Genomic DNA, 8137 nt, shown 5'->3' on the forward strand with positions numbered 1-8137 from the left:
AATAATACAGGCTGTACTTTTTCACTTTTACTTAAGTAAAGAAAGTCTGTACTTCTGCCAGTGAGTGATGCACAGTGGCTTCCTCCATATTTCACAGAGAACTTTGTTGCCCTTTTTGCTGTATATAGCGGCACACATTAAAGGTGCCCTACTCCTCCACGTAAACCACACTAATAAACAAACTCACTGACCCACAGTTCACTTCCACAGGTTTTATTTTGACAACTGAACGCCCTTTTAGCACTGCAGCAGAGTAAACAGACCACCATTGATCTGATAGGGTTTGCTGCCTGACTGACTGCCTCTCTCTCTTTCACACACACATGAAAAAGCTAATACTGTATACATGTATAGTAACAGGTCAGTTAGTCAAAGGTCTCTCTTAGATCTCCATTGAGTTTATAACCTTTTTAATAGTAAATATTTGGATAAATGGTCAGCCTGCTTTCAGAGTCCAGACTGTACACGTTGAAAGGCTCAGTGCAGTCGCACGTGCTCCTTTAAATATCGTGCAAATGAACAGGCAGCTGCAGTTCTCCTGCAAACTTGTGAAGGCAGGTCACATACTATACAGCTCACTCTTTCATATTGTTGTCACAAAAGAATTTGTGAGCTATTTTTCAGTGAGTCTGGAAGACTTTGCTCATTTTATTGTTTTCACGAATATCATCAATTCTTTTACTCTTGGTCTAATGCCAGGGTACTGATTTTGTGAGCTGTAATGGATGCTGTAAAGAAGAAGAAGAGGACAAATCACAAAGAACATGAATGTTTGCACCAGACTGTGTGACGAACTGTGTTTTGTTTGCACCAAGAACCACAACCTGTCAACCTGACGATGGTATGAGAGGAAGTCAGGGCAAAACAAGAACCGCTGCCAATGATCTGTGTATTGCATTTCTTTTTGGTTCGTCCGGTTTGCGTTGAGTGATTTTTCAGAATGACAGATTGGTTTTGCCTCTGTTAGTCTGCCCAGTTCCCAGATTGACAACAAAACCGCAATAAATTTTTTCTCAAAGACATTAAGGACATTTAGATCGGCAGTCTTGTCATTAGCATCTGTGCCAGGAGTGTTGCTGTGTGTGGCCTCACATTTGCACTGACTGCTCATAATCTGTTCCTGCAGAAAGAAAGAAAAAAGTCCATGGCATGCCTGAAACATCCAATTTGAATGTCCTTAATCCCCTCTCCACTGAAAAAAATCAAATGTGCCCTGAGGGTAGGAAACAGAGCTCCTTTTGCTTTTTGCATAGTATTTGGACACTTGAGGTTTCCAGCTGTGACTGATGATCTTGTAATTTGTGCTCCTGTGCAGTCATGGTTAGTTTGTCAGCCCCAAAGAGCATGAACAGAATCGCATTTAAGGTTCCAAGTCTCCTTTGAAAAGGGCAACCAAAAATAGGGCGGTGCTTTTACTGACCTCTCTTGCACGGTTGCCTCACAGAGATGATGGCCTTTCAGCCCCTTCAGACAGGCAAGTTTAAGAGAACTTCTTTAGAAATGACTTCAGTCCTTATCCACAGTGTCAATACACAGAGTACAGCTGAGAAATCTGAACTCACAAAGAGGAAGTAAAACAAATACAAAAAGAAACCTTATCTCCTATTGTTATAGCGTGTATGCAAAACGTGGAGTAGGCTTTATAGTTTGCACAAAATGTTGGCTTGAAATCACTCACCTACTCTGTGCAATAACCTTGACAGCAAACATATATTTTGCAGATTATAGCGCATCACCAGTGAAGATTATTTGGCAGCACGGGGGAAAATGGAACCAACAATTCATGCTTGTTGTTGAGCTGAGGGTAACAGATCTGCGACGCATCCCGCTCGGATGAAGCTGTTTAGACATGCAGAGACAAACAAGGCGAGATGTGAAGTTTATCTCTGACAGACCTCTTGTTAAGAGAAGAGATTTGGACTGAGGAGGTGTTTTAATTTCCCAACACGCTGCCAGAGATTGAGACATTTGAGAGGCAGGAGAAAACAGGCAGAAAAAGGTATTTGTGTTGCAGATTGGGGTTATTATTATTCAGAAGGACCAATTTGATCAAAGAAGGACCCATTCATAGCTTCGGATGTGAAAGTGTGCTGTTAAAGTCTACCTAACAACTAAAATAAACTGGAGTGTTTTTTGTCATTGAATACATTGCTGTGGCATGCAACGTTTAAAGAAGACAGACTCTCACAAAGGGAAGGTTTAGAGTGTTAACACTGTCATTTTTCAAAATTTTAAAAGCCATCGTTATTCCTCTGAGTAGTTGCTCAGCACAAATGAAGACAATCATTCAATGCCACCAGTGCAGGACATAGCTACGAGAAGATAGGAAAGCAATTTTAGTCGAAATAACTGTTACCAGGGAAAGATGAAGGAACATCTGGAAGTCCAAGGAAATTTTTCCTGACAGCAGCTTGGGAGATTTTCTAGAAAGGGGAATCAAACCCCTTTTTGATTGCAAAGCAGCTTCTGGAAGATTTAGTAGCCCTTTAAATGATAGTACACTAATCTGCTGTGCAGCCACACCTGCACAAATATGATGCTCGTGGAAGAGTGACCAGTACAGAGCTTTTCCTGTATCCTTAGACATTTGCATCTAAAAGAGACAGTTGTATTTTGAAAAGTTCTTTGCATTGTTGAAGTTAGAATAGGACATTTTTGGTTACAGTGGGCAAAGGTATGAAAACTTCTATGGAACACTTCTAACTGTTTGGCAGAGGATGGGTTTATAGAAGCCAGTATAATTTGGGATATTTGAAGAGAAGAAGTACATTGGATCAATTCTGTAATCCAATATCATGTAATTTTTTTTTTTAAAAAAAAGCTAAAAGTGAAAAGAGGTTTTACAGCAACATAATGGTCCTAAAACAACTCAAAAACCTACATCGCATGACCCCAGAAGGCACAGTCTGGCTTTACATGGTCAAGTAAAATGTGCATGTTTATATTAATCCCTCTTTAAAATTTACTCAAGCAATGATGCCCAGAAGTTTCCATGTCACTGTATATGCACTTTTTAAAACACTTTATAAAAAAGTCAAGTGCAAACGGGATCTTGTTTCCATCCAAGGAGTCAGACTTTCTTGTAATCTTTTGAAGTTGAGAAATGTTTCTGAGGACCACTTGCCTAAGACAGTTCAATATGTGTTAAAGAATAAAGTTGATGTTACAAAATATTGACTTTCAAGCTTGTTAGAATTCTACAAACTCAAAAGAAGGGGTTGTTGAAGTCTTTTGCACATTACTGTAAATATGCAATGATATGCAAATACCTTCAGAGTAAGAAATAAAATAGGGGAATTAGAAAAGAGTTTGTATGTTGATGGAAGGAGACTCGGACATGATGCAGGAACAAAAAGGTTATATAAACACACCGTGTGAGTAGTGTAACGCACTAATCTCTGCTGTCTTTCCTGGAGAATAAAGGGGGTTTTGTTGAAATGCATGATGGATCTTTGGATCATTCTGTCCAATCCCATTTAGCAGTTTGACTCTTGAGCTGGAGCTTCATTTGCTTCTGTTCACTTGTTTATGAGAAACACTGGCCTCGCTTCTGCATGCCTGTTTTAAATCCTGCAGTCACACTGAGTTCAATGGTACTCCTCGTTTTATTAGTGTGAAATGATCAGGTGCCACACAGCGTTCGAGTGTCAATCTGAGTGCCTTTATTTTTAAGTACAGCGTTTCCTAGCGCTTCTGCACGGTACATGTTCAACTGGGAAGCCAGCTTTCCAGCTCCTTCCCACACCACACACACTCCGACTCCAGACACTAAAAAGGGCAGAGTTCATTTGTTGTAATCCCTCTTACCTGTCCCCTCTGTCCTCCCCGCACAGCCCCATGAGCTTACTGTACCCCCCCCCCCCCCCCCCCTCCATTGCAACAGAACCAAAGACCACACCCCTGCCACAGTCAGTAAAGTCATTATTAAAGAGGCAAAACCCTATTCACATGTTCCTGCATGCAAACACACACACATACAGACAGAAACACACAGAGAGAGCCAGACTGTGGCAGAAACAGTCTCTGTTCGTATGGAGGACTGAAACTGCCAAAATCCAAAAAAGATTAGATAACTAAATGTTGCATTTAAAAATGCATGCAAATAGATATTAAAACTAAATGTAGGTATTAATAAATCAATATGTTGTGAGTAAAAATTTATTATTATTTTTATCTCTGTATCTAATTTGCAACTGTATCCCTTGAGTTTGTTTGTAATATTTGTGTGCTTTCCAATTTATGTATTTTTTATTTATTAAATTGATATTTTAAATCCATACATTTTTTTTGTTTATGTTTTCTTATAGACATTAAACATTTGGTGTAGCAAGTGAGCAAATTAGCATCTGATATGGGTGATAGCAAGCACACTAGCCACTTTGTTAAGTACACCTATTCAATTGCTTGTTTTATGCAAATATCTAATAAGCCATTCACATTGCAGCATCTCAATGCACATGGTCAAGGCGACCTGCTGGGGGTTAAACTAAATAAATAAAGGACAACAGTAATATAAATGAATCTGGTTGGTTGTTCTTGGCAAATGGGCTGGTCTGAGTACTTCAGAAACTGCAGATCACACAACCATCTCTAGGGCTTAGAGATAATAGTCTGAAAGGAGAGAAAATATCCAGTGAGCAGTGTTTCACTGACAGAAAATGTAGAATAGCCAGACTTCTTTGAGCTGAGAGAGACAGCAATAACTCAAATAACCACTTGTTACAACATACGTACGTAGAAGGTCACCTCTGAATGTGCAAGATGTCAAACAATGCCAACCCTGCAGCAAAAGACCACACTGGGTGCCACTTCCGTCAGCTATGAACAGGAAACTGAAGCTACAATTCACACAGACTCAGCAAAAGTGGACAATAGAAGATGATGTTGGAAAAATGTTTTCTGGTCTGATGAGTCTCGATTCCTGTTGTGACATTTGGAAGTGTAAAAAACAGGAAAGCATTGATTCATCCTGAGACATATTCATAGAGTATGTTATCTGTAAGGCTCAGTAATATGTTCCTCAGGATCTGTTCAGGGCCAACTTGAAATGGAATGATGTATTAAGATCAACTCCTTCTTGAAGTATATGCATGTCACTTCAGCCCTTTCTAATAATACAAAACAGAAAGGCTGCAGCTTAAAGCTCTCTCTTTTTCCACATCCCCAAAAATCCATGGAACCAAACAGTGGGTCATTATGAAGGGTGATCAGTGAAAGGGCCCATTGATTTGCGGGATTGGGGGAAGGTCATGTATGGACTCAAAGGAGAGGGAGTAGAAGCGAAAGAAAGCAGTCATGTATGTATGTAGCATACTTGGAAGTGCGGCGTCCCTCAGGAACCCCTTGAAAGCATCCACCCATTTCCTCTGCTGTTGCTGAAGGTGCGCAGCAGGCCCAACGCCTCTGAGCTGTTCTGTTCAGAGTCCAAACAACAACAGTTATAGCTTATTAAACGTACCTCAAAGGAGGAAATGTGGTTCTTGTTCAGACTTTCCTCTAAAATGTTGCCATTTTTTAAAAAGCGGAATGGCTTCTGGGAGTTATGGAACGATTAATTATGGGAAAATTTGTTCTTCATGTTAAACAAACCACACAAAGGTCATTGTAGGTAGAGTTAATTGGCCCAGGTCTCTAAATATTCAAAGAGGAGAGAAAGGTCAACATGAATTTGAGGCCCAGGCAGGTGAGCACAGCATCACACAACAGACTAACATTTTCACCTGAAGCTCTCATGTCGCCTTGCACTTTGACCTTTGCATCTTTCATCTGTTGGCTAAAGCGATTCCTTGTTTTAATATATTCAGTGATCTATTTCTCATTTTTAGAAGTTGTGTCTTTTAACATCGATATCAATTTTGAGCATTTATAGACAGTCTCTTCTTAAAAGGATTCATGAAAGGTCACACCCACTGGATTTTGCTGCTCAATAAAAATCTAATACACCTAACTAAAATGAAATGTACTGACAGTTTTGTTGACAAAAACAAGATTTTAAAATATTGTGAAAATATTCTTGAGAGATGAGATCCAATCAGACCTAATGAAGCTGTGTAGAAAGGAAGTTTGGAAGTGATCCAATCGGAAGTAAACTCCTTGCGTAGTAAGTTTAGGTTAGACACACACATTTGATCTGCGCTTAGGAAAAAGTACAGCTTTCTTTTCCCTCATGAAAACATGTGAAACTACTGTAAATCAAAATTTGCTTTAACAATTAACACTGGTCACAGCAACTACTCTTCGGATTGACCATCAAGGTTCAGAAATTTCTTTTAATTTTTTTTAAAAAGGAGAAGTGGTAGGCAACATGTTTGTGCATGAGTGAAAAATAATCATCTTCAGCATATGGAAATCTGAGAGAAAACTACACTTCTGCCTTTTTTAGGCTTTTTAAAAACATGTTTTTTAAGGTGAATAGTAATAGAAATGGAAATGGATTGGCATGTAAACAGACTCTACCTCCCACAAACCCTCAAGTATCCAGTCGATGTCAAAATGCAGAGTCTGATATGCATGAGCTCCTCACCACCATGAAGGCAGGGGGGAAAAAAGGGGAAAAAAGAAAAAGAAAGAGTATGTGTGGTTCATATCATCTTTGATATAAGATCTGTATAGTCCTCCGACATGTTTATTGGTAAAGGCACTTGCAGCATTTAAATTTTATATCTGCTGCTATGACGACCTTTCTGCCAGGAGAAATCCTACAAGTGATCTTACCTTCAAAATAAATGACATGGAACTCATCTGTATCTCTATTGTCTACTTTAAAAAGGTGTCCACCCGTTAGATCAGTCTTACAGACACTGTGATTAAACTTGATCTGAGCTCTCTTTTCTACAGTATATGCTGACAAGTAGATATGGTTTTCGCACTCCACGAAGTCTGGCTCTAATTACATTTAATGGACATGTCTGTGAATGCTTTACCATCAGCTACTGTGCAGGAAGTATGGCCAGGTGTTGATGTCAGTGTGCAGTCGAATTAATGGAGGTAAGTGAGAAAACCACGGGTTTCTGACTGATTGGATTGCTAGTAACTGTATTTGTCTTTGTCTGCTGTCTTATCCTTTTCCTGCCCAGAAAAGTTCCTTAGGGATAAACTAGAATTAAAACACACACAAAAAGGGGCTACTGTGTATAATGCACACTGCATGAGTTCACAGTGACTATTAAGGCAGCTCTACAAAACAAGCCCATTATTAAGATGCTTTAACAAGGGGTTATATTGATAAAACAGCTGGCACAGCAGGGTCACAGAGTTGGAAGGTGTTGCAACTGAAATCAAAGGTAAACTGCATACAATCATTCTGTTAATGGTGTAACAAGTTATTGTTGGAAGGAGCACTTTTTATGATGTTACATCACAAGCAGTCATTATTCTTTGTCTTTCATTATCTGCAAAGCCTGTGCGCTTAAAGTAATCTTTCATTCTCACGCTCACATCATTAGCCGAGGTGCAATTTAAGCCTTATCATTGGTCAACATGTTGCCCAGTCAGCTGCTATTTCCAACACTTTCCAGATATCACAATATCTATTGGATGGACTGGTATGACATTTAATCTAATGCTGACTCTAGACTTTTATTATTGCAGACTTTAAATACACTTTAAATAGACTTTTACTAAAAAATCTATCCACATGTCAGTGGTCACCCGGCTTTGGTGGTCTCTTGGCCTTTCATCTAACCTAACAATAAATGGCAGTCTTTCCTTATGCTTTGGTTTATAACCAGTATTAGGCTGAAGACACTCCAATCCAAATCAGCTGTATTTATTTATTTATTTATTAAGTGCTAAAAAATGAAAGCATGCATAACCTCACGAGCTTCTTTCCAGTGGAACAAAAGCTTTGTTAGATCTCAAAGAAATTTATTCACCACATCTGTTGCTGGATGCTAATTTTCAGCAACAGTCATTCTTTTGTGATGTTCCCAGAATTCACAGCATTTCTACTTGGGGTATTTGTGTAAAGAAAATCATTTGTGCATGCATACTTGTGGATAAAAAAACAAGCCAGTAGAGCTGCAAGAGTAGCTGTGCACCGTATTGAATTATACGCTGTTATATCAGACAGGCAAAGGCACAAGCTCGGGTGCTAAGTTAAAAAATGTAAATAAATAATTAAACCTGTCTTCAACAC

Source organism: Neolamprologus brichardi, chromosome 11 (assembly GCF_056152115.1).
Source record: "Neolamprologus brichardi isolate AB-2024 chromosome 11, ASM5615211v1, whole genome shotgun sequence".
Classification (NCBI taxonomy): domain Eukaryota; kingdom Metazoa; phylum Chordata; class Actinopteri; order Cichliformes; family Cichlidae; genus Neolamprologus; species Neolamprologus brichardi.